General features: G+C 40.8%; 1 protein-coding gene across 7 annotated transcripts in view; it reads left to right on the top strand.

The window, feature by feature from the left end:
* The window catches only part of ALK (ALK receptor tyrosine kinase), a 309,718-nt gene that overhangs the window by 9,539 nt on the left and 280,148 nt on the right, over positions 1-20,031 (top strand). Inside the window, exon 1 of one of the 7 annotated variants that reach the window (XM_080587585.1) lies at positions 1,208-2,567. The exons of the other annotated variants lie outside the window; for them this stretch is intronic. The gene's annotated coding sequence lies outside the window, so the exon portion shown is untranslated. Of the gene's footprint in view, positions 1-1,207; positions 2,568-20,031 lie in introns of those variants that run through there. 7 annotated transcript variants of the gene reach the window in all.

The following is a 20,031-nucleotide window of genomic DNA, read 5'->3' as shown; positions in this document are numbered from 1 at the left end:
CCTTGCGTGATTCATCCCACAGGTAGTGGGATGTTGGATAGGCATCGGCTTGGGTTAGTCCAGGTGAAGTGCTCTGCACTTGCAAGGTCTCCATAGTAATCCAGAGCCCTGGTAGCCTAGCCCTGCATAGGTGCTTGTGTTTTTTCATGTTAACATCCCAGATAACCAAATGACTTACTGCAGGGAACCTAGGCCACAAATATTGCTAAATATGTTTCTTCCGAGCTTACTTGGGAAGCTTAATAATCTGAAATGGCCATAAAATAACTTCCCTTGAGAACTAATTGCTACTTACATATGCAAATGTGGGAAGTGTATGTTAAAAGGGGCATACAGTGGTGAAAATGAGTCGTTCCTCCTTCTAAAGGTCAATGTACTTTCATTCATGAAATAGATTTAACATTCCAATTATATTTTTTTTAAATAGCAGTGTATAAGTCTTCATCCTCTAGCTAGGGGAAATATTACTCCTGCACTGTGGTCTTCATCTAAAATCATATTAACTTGCAACACATACTCTCCCTGAAACTGTCTACATTCATTACATACCACTGCTATTATAATGCTGAGGCAATTAGGCTTTTCATCTTTAGGGTAGTGCTACCACGCACCTGAACTTATTTACAGGAGGAACCCTTTACCTAAGATTAGAAAGATCTTCAGACTAGATGAAAATGTGTTTCTGAAAGTGGACATTTTGAAAATGAAAATCAGAGCTGCAAGCTGAAATCAGACTGTAGGAAAGTCCACAGATTTTTTTCACATATTTCAGAGGTACCAGCTTTTGACCAAGGCCTTCCCCTCCCCTCCCCTCCCCTCCCCTCCCCCTCCCCTCCCCTCCCCTCCCCTCCCCTCCCTTCCCTTCCCCTCCCTTCCCTTCCCCTCCCTTCCCTTCCCTTCCCTTCCCTTCCCTTCCCTTCCCTTCCCTTCCCTTCCCTTCCCTTCCCTTCCCTTCCCTTCCCTTCCCTTCCCTTCCCTTCCCTTCCCTTCCCTTCCCTTCCCTTCCCTTCCCTTCCCTTCCCTTCCCTTCCCTTCCCTTCCCTTCCCTTCCCTTCCCTTCCCTTCCCTTCCCTTCCCTTCCCTTCCCCCCCATTTTTTTTCTGCCTCCAAAGAACAAAGTTTGGAATTGTGCAATACAGAGCAGAAAAATGGTGAAAGACTTCAGTCACTTCCCAGTCGCTGTCTGTTTTTCTCTCCTCCTTGACTGTATGTGAGGTGAGGTCTGATCTCTCCTGATAAGTTGGAGGCAAAATTCAGTGATTAAGTCTGAATCGTTGCAGTAGGGCTTCTGAAAGGCTTACATTTCAGTGCAAGTCATTTTCTTCTTTTCTGCTGGGGATTTGTGCTTTGCCTAGGCCTGTGGGCCAGCTTTACCAGCACAGGTTCAAGGACAGGCCTGATTTGCACTTGAGTTTACTCCAGACAGGAATTAGTGTTACTGAGGCTTTCTTCTTCTACCCTTGGGTAGTCACAAGGCACCAGAGTACTGCGTTCCAATTACCAGTTGCTAAATCACAGTGAACCCTAAGCGTGCTTAGGAGCATCTTTCCCAGTCCTTCCTGCCCTAAATTTCAGGTCTGTAGCACTTCCCTTCCAGTCACTGGTGCTCTCCAGAAACCTGGGCTTGGTCCATCCACAGGAGTCAGGCTTTATGAGAGTCAGGATTATGGCAAAATGTTTTTATGATTTCCAGGTCTTTTTTTTTTTTCTTTCTGCAAATGTCATTTACTTTTAGGCACGGCTCATTTTTTTTAGAAATGTTCTTATTCATAAGCTTATTCAGTAAAATATCAGTAAATGAACACCAAAAGGGACACGAGTATCGGTTTATGTTAATTATTTTATGTGGATGAAAATTTATAGTAGATTTTTAAAAGATATTTTCTCCAATCTTGCTGTGCTTTAATTTCCCCGTTCTTAAAAACAGTGATTTAATACCTACAGCAAAGGAGTGCGCTAGCAAACTTTAGTGCTTTATTATATAAATGCAGAAGCATACTTCAAAATCAAAGGTGGTTTTGCACTGTCTGATGGTTGTATTCGAACGTAATCTCATCATTTGGTTCACTGCACATCTCACACAAACATTATATGACAGGAAATATAATCTGTGTTTGTGATAATGTTTGTGAATTAGTCAAAAAAGTAGAGAAAGTGAGGGAAGATTAGCAGCACTTAGCATTTTTAAATTTCACAATTTATTTAATTGAGTCTTGTCATAGTAAAGAAAATACCACCTTTTCACTATATTAGTGCTAACTCATTTGGGGGGACGCTGTTTTGGGAATCCAACTTCAAATTTTCTTCGCAAGCAGCAGCAAATTCAGTGCTGTACCTGGACATTTCTGTTTTTTACTATCTAATAAAAGTAACCACTTGGGTTACCCAGAAACTGAAGTACTGAGACTAGGGGACATCTAGTTTTTGTCACAAGTGACATACCTAATGGCAAACAACAATCTAAGTTGCTTGCTTTTCTTACCTCTTTCTTTCCCCCAACCATAGCATCTGTTTCCTGATGAACTGCTCAATGTGGCTGCTGAGACCACGGTGCTAATTCAAGAAAGGTCCGTTATGAAATGTGCTATATTTCTCTTGCTCTTCAAATTCAGAAAAATTTGGTTGGAGAAAAATGTCATGGAGGTATAAATGCAGATTTGATAAGCCTGACCTTTCTTTTCTTCTGAACAATGAATGTCAGAAAGCTTAAAATGGCAAGCTGAAATGGCTGGAAGTTATTTACGTGTTTAAATATTTAGGCAAGGAACACATTTTGAGACTGAAGTCTAGTTTACATGAGCATTGTGATTTATGACTGAAGCAGCCAAGTAACTTCATGGTTGTCACTACCCTGCATGAGCATGGCTGCTCAGAAATGCACTGTGACAGCACAGATAGGACTTATATATCTCTGCTTTCAGAAGCTATAAACTATGTCAGATGTAGTGAAGGAGAATCATCTGCACTTGTTGGTCCTGTAGGATCTGTGATGTGGTCGAATTGTTCTGGCTGTATCCAAGAGAAAGAGCTGGTGGCCCGCTGCAAGTGGAGTCCAGGCTATTTTTTTTATAACAGGCATTCTAAAGAAAATGGGAAACTATTGTACAAAGATAAAATCAAGTACAGAAAAACAGGCACTGAATGCAAAGTGATCACTGTGGTGTGAAAATAGTGTATTGGTTAATATTTTGCATTTAGTTTTCCTCTTGCCAAAGAACTTCAGTGTTTTACAAAGAGTGGTCACAGCAATCAAATTCTTCTTTAACTTCCAACATAATTGTCTTGCAATATTGGGTCTTCCATCAGTGAATGTGGCACAGAGTGAGTGGGAAGGAGGAGAGAATCACACGAGGAGGCAGAGTCAGAAGAAGGGTTGTATATCGACACTTCTGCCATTGACATGCTGTGTGACGTGAAATACTTCTTTTTGTGGTTGGTACCTCCTTTGCATAACAGGGGTAGTTTTGACTGCTTTTGGACTCTGTTGGTGCAAGATGCTATTTTTTTTGCAGATCACTATTGCTTTTACTTTCTAAGAACCTCAATAAAGACAATAAGATGCAGTTTGAACTCTCGGATTTCTGAGGACAAAGCTAAAACAGCCTACCATACTGATTTCTTTTGATGTCTGCAGTGCTAATCATAGGACTGCTATTTCCTTGCTATCCTGGATAGCAAACTTATCAAACTTAAAAATGGCAACAGTTTTGTTTGATTTTACAATAGACTGAATTTGTGGTTTTGTAAAAAATTATAAGCAATGCCTTAACCTGTTAAAGTACCATACTGTCTGAAAGCCAAATGGTCAAATTTAGGTTTGCTAGAGTTTTTAGATTTTACTTTGTGGGGCTTTGGCCAGGGATACTTGTAGCCCTACAAAACATGAGGAGGAGTGGGATGGGCTGTGGTTCCTAGTGTCGTGGCCAGCTGGGCCAGGGGACATTTAACGACTGCAGCTGAGCACCATCTCCTCGTGCGTTGAAGAGCTGCAGGTGTTGGTACAGTTGACTACCAGGCTGCTGAGCAGGCCACGTGTTGTCTCCTCTGAGAAGTGAAAACCTCATGGAGACGGTGGGAGAAGGTCTGTTGTTTATGATTTTCTTTTTAAGGTGTCAGAAATTAATAGAGAATGTGGGACTTGAGATTGTTTATAACTTTGGTAGTCTGCCTGTTTCCTCCTGGGTTATGGGAAGAATGGCAAAGTTGAGGTACTAGGAAGGAACCTTTCATCTAGGTCTTCCTAGAAATGAGGGCTATCCCCTCCATAAACTTGCCTCTAGCAGCTCTGCCGTTAGCTTTACAAATTTCAGAAGCCTGTAAGGGCCATCCGATGCTCACATTGAGGCAGAAGAACTACTTTCCCTGTCAGAACAAATGTGTATGCTGGAGTGGCTTGGACTTGAATTTGCCCTGCAGCAGTGTGCTGTGAAGGAGGAGGTGTGGGGTCCTTCTGCAAGATTCTCACTGCCTCTCGTATCCTGCAATGCTGTGTCTTGAAAGAAAGCTGTGACTCCTCTCTGAGTTAAGAGCTGGGTAAAGGGAGACAAGATGGCTCTGTGTAAGGTGGTCAGGTGAAGAACAGAGAATGCTTCGTCAGTGTGGGGAGAAAGCAGGGACACTACAGCAGTGAGGGTGGGAATGTGGTTAGACATGGCCATGTGTGGATTCTTGCACGATGTATTTCTTGATGTCTGTTAGGAAGAGGTAATATCAGTCTGTGTATGTACTCAATGATGTGCACAAATAGACATTTTGGAACTTCTTCTTCCATGTCGTGCTTTCTGGGACTCTTATGGCATTGGAGATTTCTTTCTAGCTCAGTTTCAAAAGCTTGTGTGGTTTCTTGAATATACGTGCTGTAGTGCCTGTGGCATGCAGCTGAACGCCTCTGATTTCACCTGCCACAAATCTCTGGTAATCTTCAAAGCTCTGCAACATGCAGCAGACTTTTAATTTCTATACGTACATTGGCATTTGCCTGTTGTTTCTACTGGCCCACTACGTAACAGGCTATCAGCTGCACCAGAATGTCTGGGCTTTTTATAGCTTCTTCCATCTTAGATTCTCAAAGTACTTTAAGCCTTATCATCCTGGTGACAATGCTAAGCATTATATCTATTTTACAGAGAGATCCCAGGAGACAGAAATGGAAAAAGCAGTATTTGTTTATGTTAGACTATAAGTGCTGAAAACAGTTTTCCCATATAGAGTATACTACATAGTGATGTCTTTCTCTGCTTCAGCCAAAAGGCCAAGAAAGATCAATAAATTAGAGTTGAGAGTCTTGATAACTTACTGGAAATACTGCAGCAATTATTGGCAAAGCTGCTTTGGAGTCCTGTCTACTCCAAATTTTGTTTGCAATGTTTGTCTTTCAAAGAAATATGTTGTGGTGGTGGTTTTTCTTTTTTTTTGTCACGTTCCACACTACTTCATTACTGTTTACACTTTATTTTTGCAAACATCTGGGATCTGCTGAGCCTCTACCTGTCTTCAGAAATTGCTATGCGTCCTTTCCATTTGTAGGAACATGATGCAATGGTTATTTCTGAGGGACATTTCATTATTGATGCTAATTAAACTTGAAACTAATGTGAAGGGATTACTTTTCAAAGCTGGAGAGGAGGCCAGAATAGTTGTTGTAGGTTAATTATTCTCTTAAAAGACTCAGTTTAAGTAACGATTCAGTTTATCAACTTTTTTTTTTACGTTGTGCCAAAGGCATGTTTGAAGAGGATTCAGAATGTAACTGTTGCACTGACCTCATCTAGTTCTCAATCAGTAAACTCCTTCCATCTGCAAAAGGTTAACAAAATCTTTAAGAAAAGGAAATTTGTGGCTTATCTATGTGTAGGCAATTCAGATGAGGTCTCACTGCAAGTATTTCTTATTACCCTTCTTCAAGATTTCCTTGGAGTGCTTTTTATATTTGAAAAATGTAGTATTCTGTAAAGATTCAAAGTTTAATGGTTGTGTTGCAAAACAGGTGCCTTATGGAGGTGGAGAGCGAATCCATAATCAGGGCTCGCTTGAGATTATTATTGTGAGCAACCAAGGAAGGGAGGTGGTGGGACTTGCTTTACACAGGAGTGAAGGGCTCTTGCTGGCAAGCACCGTGGCTTTTTGGTGGTGCGAGGTTGCACACCGGTTCATTTCAGTCCTTCCTAGCTCTCCTGTTGTAATCCTCCTCCTCCTCCTCACAGCTCTTTGGAGATATGAAAAATGGCCTCAGGTTGTTGCAATATTGTACTACAAAAAGGGAAAGGGGGAGCTGGATTGTTGATATTGTGATTGCAGAAAGCTGAATAAAATGTTTGTGGGCAGGGATGATATCAGTGTTAATTAGCTGCAAGTGTTAGGGCAGCCTACGTGCTCTATTAACCGCTTGCCTGGTGCCTTCTGTCAGAGGCTTTGTGGATAGGGAATTATATTAACGGGGGACTGTAAAGGTAAATCGCCATTTCTGAAGGTGATCAAAATGCTCCACAATGGCTCAAATAGGTGGTGGGAGGCTGTGGTTTAGAGAAGTCCTTCAGTGTTAAGATGGTTTGCCTACTAATTGCAGGCTACAATCAGAGGTACAGCAGGGTGTCCTAAAAGCACAGCGTTTGCTAGTCCTGAGCTCAAGAAAAGAGTTGCATCTTCCATCTGGTTGGTGGTATCAAGTCCACAGATAAAAACACCCTCTGAGTATCCATTTGTGCCATTGGATTGTGTCAAGGCTAACTCACTGGATTTTGGATAACGTTCGAAGTGCTCAGTCTCTTTTGTTGTTATGGTTCTAAATCACATGAAGGTTGATCAAAAGCCCAGTGTTTCCTTCTCTGCTTTGCCAGCCTTACTGCCCTTTATCTCCTGAAACAAGGCAGCATTAAATCTTTAAGATCTGATTCAATAACACTTTATGGATAATAATTATGACTGATATTTAGGCTTCAGCAGCCAGTCCGTATGGAGACTTAATGCGTTGGGTTTTAATACTTTTTTTTTCCAACATCAATTGTAAAGCAGTATCAACTAGAAGAGAAAAAAGAAATATCAATGAAGTAGTTGCCTCTGCTTCTCTGCAGGGTGTTTGTATGCTTGCCCCTTAATGTTGCTGGCACAGTGGGATTTTGCTGGTGAAAAGATTTTGTTTACAGAATCTATTTATGCAACTGCAGAGTTGTGATGAGTGAATGAATGAGCTACAGTAATCCTGTGCTGGGAAAGGGAGTACATTAGTGGATAGTCCCTGGAGAGCAATTGATCCTTTTAATAATAAGTATCTGAATTCAAATTTTCAGAGATGCTATTTAGAGAAGAGCTGCACAGCTTCCTCTGAGGCTTATCCCACTAATGGGAGTTCTTTAATCTACGAAATTCTTTAGTTACCCCATATTAGTGAGTTGTTATTTTCAGAAGTTTCCTTGATCTTATCAGGACATAGCTGCACGTATATATGTCATGAGTGTTTATGGAGATGGTCCCAGAACCAAACTGAAGACCAGATTGAGCAGAAGAAAGCTCTGATACTTTTGAAGTCCTGAAATGATATGCACAGTTATGCTATATAAATTACAATACAAGAGAGAGGAAACTTTTGTTAGTTTCCATACAGGGTCAATGCAGGAAGTTCTCCTGTTGGCACTGAAGAAGTTACCCAAAGGACCCAGGGCTGGGTTCTTGCTCAGCTGAACCTTGTGATATCAGTTAATGCATTATTAACTTTAAGTGTACTATACTTTATAGTTGCCTTCTTTTTTTTTGCATTGCTCCTCCTTATAACTTTGTGTAAGGAAATCTACCTCCTTGTTAAGTTCAAATAAGATGCTGTCTGCTTTTGTCCTTTTTTTTTTTTTAACCTTTTTGATGGGGGGGGGGGGGGAAAGAAGGGAATTCTGAAGTGCTTTGGGAGCTACGTGGAGGCCTTTCTTTGACATGGCTAAATATGTGAGTAATGGGGTGCTTAGAAACAATTTTACGTGTGATGGATGCTCAACAATAAGAAATCACAAATTGTGGGCAGCCGAGCTTAGAGGGGAGAGCTGCTCAACAAGATTAATGGGAAAGGAGACCTTTAGTATAATGAAAGACACAGTTCAGGCTTGAAAACGTAAAATGACACACTAGATCGAGTCTTAAGGAGTTGGACAGCTGGGTTTCCTCTGCAAGTGGTAAAATGCTTTTGTAGAGACCCTTTCTAAGTAACAGAAGAGCTGTGAGACAAGTCGTAATTCCCACTTCACCTGCAGCTGAGTACAGTTGTATATTGATGGCTCAGATTATTTACAGGCTACCTGTCAGTGGTGTTGAAGGAAACCTAGATGTTTCTTTCTTATAAGAAATGCAGGCAATAAGGAAAAACAGGATGAGACAAAAATAGAATGTAGCTGGGGCTGAGCACTGTAGGGTTTATTTTACAACTAAAATACAAGTCTTTTAAGTATCTCATTGTGCACTTGGTGTAAGGCTGAAGTCAATGAGATCCTTCTTGGATCTTATCTAGCCAGATTTTCCTGTAGGGGTAAAGCTCATGATCTTAGACAAACCATGTGATTTAAAGGTACTCAAAAAAAAAATAGGTCTCTTTCAATTAGTTAATAAAACTTTATAGATGTATTTTATTTCTAGTAGAAATATCAAGTTTAAAAGAAAAAATTGATCAATATTTTGATTCACAATGATAAAAACAAAACAGGTGAAAGTGTAGCTCTTTTTCTTTCCAGCTCACTGTAAGTTGCAAGCAGTTAGTAACTCCAAATATCATGCCTAAGGAGGTTTGACTGTGGATCAGTTAGTAAAAGGTTAGTCGAGCTGGCCGCAGAACCATTGTTGTGCCTGCAATGTTCCTTATCTATCTCTGACAAGGATAATAGTGTGTGGAAACAAAGCCACCAAACATGTAAAATACATGTAAATATAGAGGACAGCAAGTAGTAACTGGACTGGTACTCAGATGCAGAACGCATTATCTATAGGTACAGTGGCTTGAAATATGGCAGTGCTGGTAGATAAACATTAAGAGGACTATGAAGCTGAGAATAAATAGAGCAGTACTCTAAACAGTAAAGATCTGGAGCACAAGACCATAGAAAGATATTCGGGGCTTACTGCAGATGTGAAAGATCCCTAAAGCTGTCAAGTAAATGCGCAACTGGCAAGTAGGTGAACTGTTGGGACATTGACTGAAATGGTAGAAGAAATAAATCAAAGGGGATTGCATTAGTGTAACTGAAGGCAATATGTTACTTTGTTTTGAAGTGTAGTGTTCCATGAAGAAAGCAATGACTGTCATCCCATTAGAATGATCAAACTGAGTGAAGACAAGTCCCATATTTAGGCTTTGGCATATAGGAGGCAGAAGTTTCTCTTCCATGCAGTCATCATTTTCCTTGAAGGCCTTGAACTGGAGTTTGATTGGAGACATAAGCCAGTTGAAGCCAAGAGCATCTTCCCATTGTATACCTACTCCACTCTTGTTCTCAGATACAGCCAAACTGGGCAGGAACCACCTTTCTTGCTCTTTGCTACCAGGCCACCTACTGTGAGTGTACAGTGAGACACAGCACACCTAGTTTTTTTTTTTTGTGGTGGAAGGTTAGAAATTGCACTTCTTTTCAGCGTTTCTGGCATTTTTCATTAGCTCTTAGTCTTGGGTGGTAAGCAAAAGAATATATTGCTGCTCAGTTTAGTGACCAGAACGATTTTGTCTGTACCGTTGTTACATATGAGCATGTGAGATGCTGAGAGCCCTTCTTGAAGTCTTACAACTGTTTTGTGGAAAGGACTCTTGTGTGTAAACTGTTGCTTTGCAGCATGGATATTAGCAATTAAACATATCTTGCTGTGACCGACTGTTAGACCTGTGGCATCCTGTGTCTGAGTTCTGAGTTGAATGAAGACAACAGAAGTATCATTCGAATAAGTGGAATGAAGGAGTAAGAGCATCCTAGTGCAAGCAAAGGGAAAAAGCACCAGGTCTTTGGAGTGCACTGACAGGAGGAAAGGACTTCTGGTTTATTGTAATATTCCTAAATGGAAAGTTCAGATAGTCACCTCTTAAAGACTTTACGTGTGCTGCCCATTAAGCATTATATATCTGAAGACCTAGCTCAAGTATTTTTTTTAACCTTAATTTGTTTAGTTTGCACCAGGGTACTGTACAGCACAGACAGACCATTTGGGTCTCCTAACTGAGAGTAAGCACCCTTCCCTTTTCCCACTGTGACTGTGCTACTGTTGTCATGCCTTCATGATATGCTGATGCGATATTGCAAACCTCAAACTTAAAAGGCCAACAAATTTGCCCTTTATGCCTCATGAAAAAATTCTAAGTAACTTCTGATGTTATTTCCAGTTGCTTTTTGTTACCTAACAGTGTGGAAATAAGTTATTTTTAAAAATAGGGCAAAAGGATTGGAAGGGGGGGGAAATGCTTTCAGAAGAGAGAGTCAGCTAACTTGAGCTTTGTGTCTGAAAGGGGATCACTTCTTATTTGAGAAGGGACAGAAAATGCCTTGCTCCTGCCTCTAAAGTCTGTTCCGAATATCTATGATAGTCAAACCCATCTGCAAAGATTAAGAGATAAAGATCTTGTCTCTTACTGTGTCTTTTATCATCACTGTAATCCCTTTTCCAAGAAACATTTGGGGATTGCATTAGGGGGTCCAAATTAAAATGTTCAAGGAAAGGAAAAGATAATAGAGGGTCAGAGTGGATTATATAAAAGTTAAATCATCAGAGTTAGTAGAAAGAAGAGCAGACAAAGTACCCAAAAAACAATGAAAACTCATGTCCAAACTTGTTTAAAAGGCACTTCCATTTTAGTTGTAATTTTTTGTTAGTTCAGGCTTAGAACAATTCAGAAATATTTTTTTCCAGGTCTCTAAATTGGTCCCACACTTGCTTCTTTGAAATGCTTGCTTTATTCATAGTTCTTATTGCATAGCAAGATCTGTGTCTCATGGGTGCATTGTGAACCATTTTAGACAATATAAACTTGCTTTCTGCCTCAAGATTTTGATGCTGGTGCTCTAAGAAGAAATACTTTATATGGTGTTCTTTGAGCTGCTCCGGGCATGTTCCTATGCTAGTAACAAAAGCCTGGCTTTCAAGTTAGCTTTGAGAACATGGTTCTCTGTCTAAGGCCTCGCCACTTCTAAAGGTCACCACTTCACTAAATGCTGTTTTCAGATCCTTATAGACACTTTCATTATCCTGTAGTGATCACTGTGTATCCCGGGGACAGAATCCTGCAAGGTCTGGAAGCCTTTCTGTTTTACACTGGTAAAACACAGGTATCTCTTGCTTTTCTGTAGCATCCATTATTGTTATGAAGAGTGATGGGATCATACGCAGGGAATTTCATCTGTTCTTTTCAGTGCACGCCTAAAGACAGGGAGGGAACGTGACTTTTGGAGGTGAAGTTCCATGAAGGCTCAGTTTTGCAAAATTACTTCTCCAAAAATCCTACTCTGGGTACAAAGTGCCAAGTTCAACTCTAGTAATGTGAGTCTCACATGCTTTAAATGTAGAGCCCAGTTGGATTTTTTTTTTCTGGGCAAAACCATTTGTCTCTCTTTAGTAGAAGTCTTTCTGTTAACACATTTTTTTCCTCTCTGAGAAAGCTATCTGTGGTGTTAGTTTTGTACCACCACAGGAATCCCTTCCCAAAATAGCCGCCTCCTTCTAATGAGGCTGCTTGTCATGGAAGTAATGCATCATTGTGACTGACAGTATCATGACTTGGTCCTACCTTGATGAGGCTTCCTCCACAGGTCCCTTCACAAATCCTTTTTTCAACATTGCTTTTCTGAATATATAACTCTTCTCTCAAAGGCACTCTGTAAAAGCAGTGTGGTGCCATTTCTCTGAGTAGCATTAAAACTGTGTCAAACTGAAGGGAGGCTCACAGCAAGGTGATAAACTAGTGGCTTGTCAAGATTTTTGCTGGCTAAATGGAAAACGAGTCAGGCAGCTTTACACTTGAAGGTGGAGAGAGATGAAGGCAATTTTGGTGTTTCAAAATCAGCCATTAACATCCATAAAATGAAAAATTTGTTTTTTGAACTCATTCTGATTTGTGAGGGACTCTTTTCACCAGTTTTTGTTTGTTTGTGTATTAATAAAAGAATACATTGACTAATATATTAAAAAGCTAAGATTTCATCTGTTAATCAGTTTTCTTGAACAGCAGTTTTTGATAGAGTGGACAGTCTGATCTATTTGTGAGGTCAAAACAGGTGAGACTGACGCCTTCTGGCTCAGATACAAAGGTGGAGTTACAAGGTGCCAAGTTCAGCTCTAGTAATGTGAGTCTCACATGCTTTAAATGTAGACTTGCTGGATTTCAGAGTGGTGGAAAGATAAGGTTTTGTAAGCAGTTCTATAGTCTTTCATAATACCAATTTTTCAGTAAAATGATGACATCAGTGAATCTTGCAATCTTGCTGAAGTGGCAGGGAATTAGAGGTGAACTTGGCTCTCTCCAAAGGCTGAAGAGGTTGTGCTGTAACTTGTTATTGGCCATCATCTCTGACACCGCAGGGAAGATAAAACTCTGACCTATTGTGTTCATTAATCTTTAGACCTCTATCTTCAAATGTTTCATGTAGTTCACTTCATTCTTTTCCTCCCTCTTTTTGGGGTCCAATATAACACTTCAGTTAGAGCTGGTAACTGGAGTAGTGGCACCCATTTAAAGCCAGCAGTTTGCTTTGTGCTCCTGCTGGGTCAGTGCTTGGCAGTAGGTAATGAGGGGCTGCAGCACCAGCATGGCTGCTGTGCCCCTGTGCTGGGTGGGTGAGCGTCCCCACTCCTCTTCAGCTCTTGTGCCCCGATTGAAAATGTCTGTAATAAAACATCTGCTGAGAGGTGCATGGAGATCACGGATTTCCTGCCTACCAGGTTGAGGTTGTGAAGTGCAGACATCTAGACTGGTAAAGTTTGTTTCAGAAGCTGCGGATCAGTTTCCAGCCACACCTGGAACTTCAATGAGTTTGTCTTTGTAGTTACAAATAGGATTCGACCAGGGTTTTTTAGGGCAGCTTGAAATGTGGTTTGTTTCCCCATGTGGCCTATATATGTTCTTACATTTGCCCTGTTTTTCTGTGAATGTCACCAATCTGAACATTGCTGCTGCTTGGAATAATGCTCTGTTCGGATTTATGGTACTCTGCATACCCGATTGCTCACCACATATGTCACCAGAATAAAGCAGTGTGCAGAGCAAGGGACTCATTGGGAGAGTGACACACGTGTGACAAGATGAATCCCAAGTCATGCACGAGTTCTCTAACTGTTTTGGGGCATGACTTGGGTATCTGTTTGTTACACGGGACTAGTATTTGGTTCACTCACGGAGACAGTGGGTGACACACCATCGACATGAGCCTCCTCTGTCGACAGGTCAGTGAGCTTACTGCTATTGAGTATTTGTATGGCAATGCAACAGTTGAGAACTGAGTTATAAAATGCAGGTTACTAGGTAGATGTGACAGTCAGTGAGGGAGCATGAGGTGACACTGAGACAATTCAAATTAGTAAGTATCTGTTTGTGCTCTAATTGCATCTCTCCAGATACTTCTGTGACGTGTGGTGGAAGCTAAGCGGTCTGTAGACATAACTGTATTTCAGTGTTCAGCTTTCTGAACACTCTGCTGTGGTTTGTAGAGGAGAGAGGCTTCAAGGACCTAAGCTGCTTTATCTGTGCTTTCAGATAAACTCTAGTCATTCTGCAGTTACATTTTCTGTGTATGTATATATTTGAGTTTTCACATTACGATCAGCAAGAGCTGTTTCTGGGAAGCCTGATTAAAAATGCAGTTTCTCCTAGGAAAGAAAACAAGTGTTTTCAGCACTGAAAGAGATCACAGAATGATCATGAAAAGAATGAAATGAACTTTGAAGTTTGTTGCATGGAAGTAGGTAAAATTAACCTCAGGGCTTTCTACTGTTTGTAAAATAGCTTATTTTGAATAGACATCTACTGAAAGTATAAATGACAAAGCATCTAGGAAACAAGAGGTGTCTCTTATTGGGGTTAGCCTCAAGAAAGCGAGGCAGATTTTTTGACTGTCACAAAAGACTTTGTGGAAAAATTATACTTTATATTAAAAAATAGCAACAGCCAACACACAAATTGGCTGTAAGAAACCACAACTGCTATTTCTTGTCCTTTACATTCTGTTAGCGTTTTTGGGAACACACAGGTGGGTTCCAGCTCTGCTGTAGACCTGTGCCTCCTAGGATCAGACTAGTGCATCAGCAGCTCAGGCTGCGGAAGTACAAACACTGCTTTCCTGTTCTGCTCTCTCGAGCTTGATTATGTTCTTTTACAGTGGTATAATTAATCGTATAACTGTCCATGTATCTGTAAATAAAATAGAGAGAATCTCAGGAAAATGTTATTTCTAAGCTCTGGAGTTGACCTTTTTGACACTGCTCAAAGGTATAGAGGAGAGAGGATTTCAGTGGTATCAGATATTACCTGCTGTGCTGCGTATGGCCAAAATCTTATCAAATAGTGACCTTCTCATAGGTCTGGTCTGGAAACTTAGAGAGAAAAATGAATGTTGGAAGATATTCACCATTTTCTTTTGACATTCTGAGAAGTCTGGGAGACCTTAGTATTAAACACTACTTTTTTTTTCCGGTTTCCACAGTCTAGCTCTCATCTGTAACAAACCCTCCCCTTTTTCTCCTCAAACATTCTTTCAGATATATATCCTTTTAACAGGAATAGAAAATCTTGTTTGTTATTAGCAAAAAAATAAGGCATGTTTTGTCAACTTTATTAAAGTGTGTTGTATTCTGAAGTGTCTCTAACGCTTCAGCTCAATGCATACGTTGAAAGCAATGGAGACTGCCTCTCCAGTGTCTTTCATCAATCATTTTAGATATTTTATGTAAAATCCAACTGGCTCTTCTATAATAATTAGGGGCAAGTAGCTTTGAATTGTCACTTTGATAAATTTTTGGAGTATTGGCAGTGTTATGGGCAAAGGAAGCAGGCATTCAAGCATTTCATCTGTCAATGTCATTATGGAATAACTTAAAAGATCATGTGGAGTGTCCTAGCTATTTGATAAAATAGCTCATCTACACGAATGACTGGATTTTGTGTGGTTTCATAATCTACTGAACTGTCCTTTATCCTTTGCTTTATGAATAGCTGTTAGAACCAGGTGTTTGATAAGTTTGTATTATTTTTCTGCAGCCTTTTGTTTTTTTATGTCAATGAATGACTTTCTATGGTGAATGTCATAGCAATGATTGACCTATATGGTACACGCATGGTATTAATTTATAGTGATCAAAATTAATTTATCCCAGATGGATACATCATCACGCTTTTCCCCCGTTTCTCTGTAGCATATAATACCAAAGGCAGGCAGAACATTTTTTTCACACCAGCATCCCAAGCAAAAATTCCAAACTAGGTAAAGTCACATTTGTTATATGCGTTACAAAGCAAATTTCTGTTTTTAAGGTCCTATATAACTGCATGGTTAGAGCCTATAGTGACATAGTAGTGTGATCTTAGGACCTATTGTGTTTTGTCACTTTCAGCATTGACTGTGCATTGGTTTGAGCACAAATTAAAAGTTAAATACATAGCTTCATGTGCCTTAGGTTAAATGAAATGCAAACAATGATATTTGAAATTAAAATAAGCTGCGGTGTTAAGAAAGGACAGTGACCATTATCTACCCGGTCTAATTGAATTTCACAGTGGTTTGAAAACTAGTTCCCACCAAGTATGTTATGTGTGGGGACAGTCTTTCAGTCACTGCAAGGCTAATACACCTGTGGTGAGATTTGACTCTCATTTTGCCAGTTGTTTCAATTTTTCGTGTTTAGGTTAAGGCAGGTGAAGAGAGAAAGAGTAGAGAGAAGGTGGTGATGCCACTAGGCCCTGTGGTAGGGGTGGTAGCATGCCATGCAGCCCACGGTGCTGAGGGAGCTGGCTGATGCCAGTGGCTTGCCAGGCCACTCCATCATATTTAAAAAGCCCTAGCAGCCAGGTTAAGTCCCTGGTGACTTGGAAAAAGGGAAATATCACTCTCTTTTTTAACAAGGGTAGAAAGGAAGACCCGGGGAACTACAGACAGGTGAGACCTCTGTGCCTGGGAAGATCATGGAAAAGATCCTCCTGGAAGCAATGTCAAGTTATGTGCTGCAGGACAAGAAGGTGATGCGAGACAGCCTGCACAGCTCCACCAAGGGCAAGTCATGCCTGACCAGTCTGGTGGCCTTCTATGGTGGAGTGACTGCATCATAGCTGACAACAGAAGACCAACTGGTGTCATCCACCTGGACCTCTGTAAGGGCTTTGACATGATATCTTGGTCTGCAAATTGGAGAGAGATGGATTTGATGGGTGGACCATTCAGTGGATAAGGAGTTGGCTTGAAGACAGGACCCAGAGAATGGTGGTCAATGGCTCTGTGTCCAGGTGGAGGCCGGTGACAAGTCCCTCAGGGCTCTGTCCTGGAACCAGTACTGTATAATATCTCTATCAACAACATAGACAGCAGGATTGAGTGCACCCTCAGCAAGTTTGCAAATGACACCAAAATGAGTGGTGCAGTCAATACAACAGAAGGAAGGGACCCCTTCTGCTCTGCCCTTGTGAGGCCCCACATGGAGTGCTGTGTCCAGGTCTGGAGCCCCCAGCACAAGAAGGATGTGGGCCCGTTAGAGCGGGTCCAGGCAAGGGTTGTGGAGGTGATCAGAGGGCTGGAGCACCTCACCTATGAAGAAAGGCTGAGAGAGCTGGGGCTGTTCAGCCTGAAGAAGAGAAGGCTCTGGGAAGACCTTACTGCAGCTTTTCAGTACTTACAGGAAGCTTACAAAAAGGGTGGAGAGCGACTGCTCAGATAGATGATAGGACTAGAGGGAATGGTTTTAAACTAAAAGAGGGGCAACTTAGATTACATTTTAGGAGGAAGCTCTTCATTCAGAGGGTGGTAAAGCACTGGACCAGGTTGCCCAGAGATGTTGTGGATGCCCCATCCCCAGAAGGTGTTCAGAACCAGATTGGATGAGGCCCTTGGCAACCTGATCCAGTGGGTGGCATCCCTGCCCATGGCAGGCAGGCTGGAACTAGATGGTCTTTATGGTCACTTCCAACCCAAGCCATTCTATGATTTAATGCTGCCTTGCTGTTAACTTATGCTAGATTATCATGCAAATTCACTTCCTAGACATAGGATATATTTAGCAAAACGGGAGCAGAGTACTGAAAATATCAATAAAGAATTCCATACGTAGGAATTCTGTATGAAAAGATCTTGACTTCTAGCTAAACGGGGTGTCAGATCATGAAATAGTCCGTTATTTGAATTATTTTAGTTGTGTATAACCTTTACCAGACTTATTGACCATGTGTCACATTTTTATGACTGCTTTTCAGTACTGAGGTCTGGAGAGTAATGTCTTTATGAGGTATGTTGCCCTGTAGAAGTTGCAGGAGTCAAGCAGAGGACAGTGGACAACGTGGGCATCCATGTAAAAAGGTTTATGAGATGTGATAGCGTAGGTGTAACCTGCTGGGCTGCCAGGTAGGAAAGAGTGTTTCTGCCTTGATCTTTGTTTCTTTTTTCTTCTGTGGGGTTAGTAAAGGCAGTTCTTGTTAATAAGCTTCAGACTTACTGTGATTCTGTCTTATGGCCATGATCCACGTGGCTGCAGGCAGCACAACTTTCTGGGTGCTGTCTTGCATCTGGCAGGTGAACTAGATGGTCCTTGTAGGTCCCTTCCAACGGAGTGATTCTGTTCTAAAAGATCCTGACTGTGCTGAGCATTTCCAACATAACACTGGTGTAGTAGGGTGAGTGTTTTTTTACCAAAGTTAAGGTTCCCTGACGCTCTGAAAGCTGGACAAGCATAACACAATTATTTGTCCAGGTACGTGCTGAGGATCTCCCTTAGGAAAAGAAAAAATGTACAGTGTCATTTGTGAGGAGACTAAAGTTGAGTTTAACATAGCCTCATCTTAAAACAATGTTAATATAAACACACTGGAGTACATTTTTTGCACTATTTCAACTTGTTTATAACTGACAGCTTAGACTTGTGTGACTCCATGTTGGTCTTTGAAAATGAGGCTGCTTAGTTTGGTAGGGAATGAAAAGCTTATGGAGTAACTTAGTAGTAAAGAGTAAATTGACTTACTACTTTGAATACAGGCAGTAGAAAAAAGGCTTGACATGAGAGAAATATGCTGAGGCACCAGCAGCAGTCTGACAACGCAAGCCTAACTGATTCTCTCTTTTTGCTGCTAGTGACTGTCAGGCAGGTGGGTAGGAATGTTAAAGGAATGTTAAGAATGTTAAAAAAAAAAAAAAAAACTCCTGACACATGGACTGACAGGTACCCTTAGTGCTTGAGTGTGCAATGCAGTCGTGTGTCTTAAAATAGAGCCAGATGCATGCATAATTAAGGAGACATAATTGCAATGCACTTATGTAAATTATCTTGTGCTTCTGTTCTTCCTTTTTTCCCCCCCCTTCAGCTCCTTCAGGAAGGTCCCTTAGTCAAAGATTCAACTGATCAGTGAGAAACATTAAAATACCATGTTTGGACCAAGAAAAAAATAGTTGTCTTTAGGAGAATTGGAACAACTTAACATGAGAGAAGTATGTGGCTCCAAAGTACATAGAGTTGGTGTTGGTAATCTTGCAGTTCATTATGTGAACAAAAATTCATTTTAGAAACTTTCATGTGAATGTAGTGGTTCTGTCATCCTCTCTATCTTATAACTCAGATAAGCAAATAGCATTTTTGCTAGCTGACATCCTGCCTGCATAAGCTTTTCTTTCATTCAGTGAGAATCTTTCTGGCAGTATATGCTTGTGAATTTAACCTCATTTCTGTTTGTACTAATTATAAGTTCTATTGTATTTTTACATCCTTTGGGAGGAACACAAAGACATTAGTCCCATACATCATGGTTTTATATCTCCCAGATGACTGTTCTGGTTGCATCTGGAGTATTGCTTTCAATAAAATATTCTTTCACTCCACGTTGCTCATCTCTCCTTTTCTTTATCAGTTGTACAAAACTCTGTATATAGCTCTAACAATTACTGTATTTCCAGATCTCTGGTGACTGCGTGCATCAGACTTTAAAAATAACAGTCAAGAAGCTGGTGGATAAATTTCACTGTCTGGGATATTACTAAAATGTTTGCATTGACCATTCATTAATATCAGTTTACAGTTGATCACATAGCACAAAACAGTTTCAAAAGCTCTGAAGCACCTTAAGCTCTGAAAGGCAGGACTCATTTTGAGGAACTGTAGTGCAGATGGTGGCATGACTAGCTCCTGCCTCTGAGATTTCATTCTTGCTTATATAAGACTACTTTTGAAGAGTAAAAAGGAATTTAATCCCTCTTAGTGGGGTCCGAAGACTGCATGAGCTGAGAGTGCAAGCTGTGGTGGTGAATGGTCCCGGCAAGCAAACAACTGCCTGTTATGCTTTTCACTCAGCCTAGTGTTAAATATTAAACACACCATTTAGCACCTATCGAAAGTCGATTGTTTATAGATATTCCTGACCTAGTCTGGATTTAAGCTGTGCTCTTTGTTTCCTGTCAATGAGTACTTTTCTGGAACGAGAGAAGAGTGCACACAGTGTTTCTGTCCAACGAAAGAGAAACATGGTGACCGCCTTATCTTCATCTCCCTGCAGAAATTCATCCACTTTCCACAAGGTTACAGTGCAGCAGGGCAAGGAACTGGGAAGGCAGCAAAGCAGAAAAAATAGCGTAAATCAGGAGATGCACTTCTGCTTTTTCTGTGCTATTTTTTTATGATCGAAGCTCTGGAAAAAGTAGAACATCAACATAAAGCTTGACCATTGATTTCTGTTTAATAGTATCCTACCACTTTTTCACTTAGGGACAGCTGAATTCAAGATACTGATGGTTGGTTATACAGCAAATGCTGGAATAAGCCTCTCTGCTCCTTTTGTGTGGCAGTGTCCTAAAATGCAGAGCTTATGAAACTTATGGATGTACTTGAGTAAGATATAAGATCTGC

The sequence above is a fragment of the Anser brachyrhynchus genome (assembly GCF_964034855.1).
Source record: "Anser brachyrhynchus genome assembly, chromosome: 3".
In the NCBI taxonomy this organism is placed as follows: domain Eukaryota; kingdom Metazoa; phylum Chordata; class Aves; order Anseriformes; family Anatidae; genus Anser; species Anser brachyrhynchus.
The sequence above is the reverse complement of the archived record's forward strand: the minus strand, read 5'-3'. Positions and strand labels throughout refer to the sequence as shown.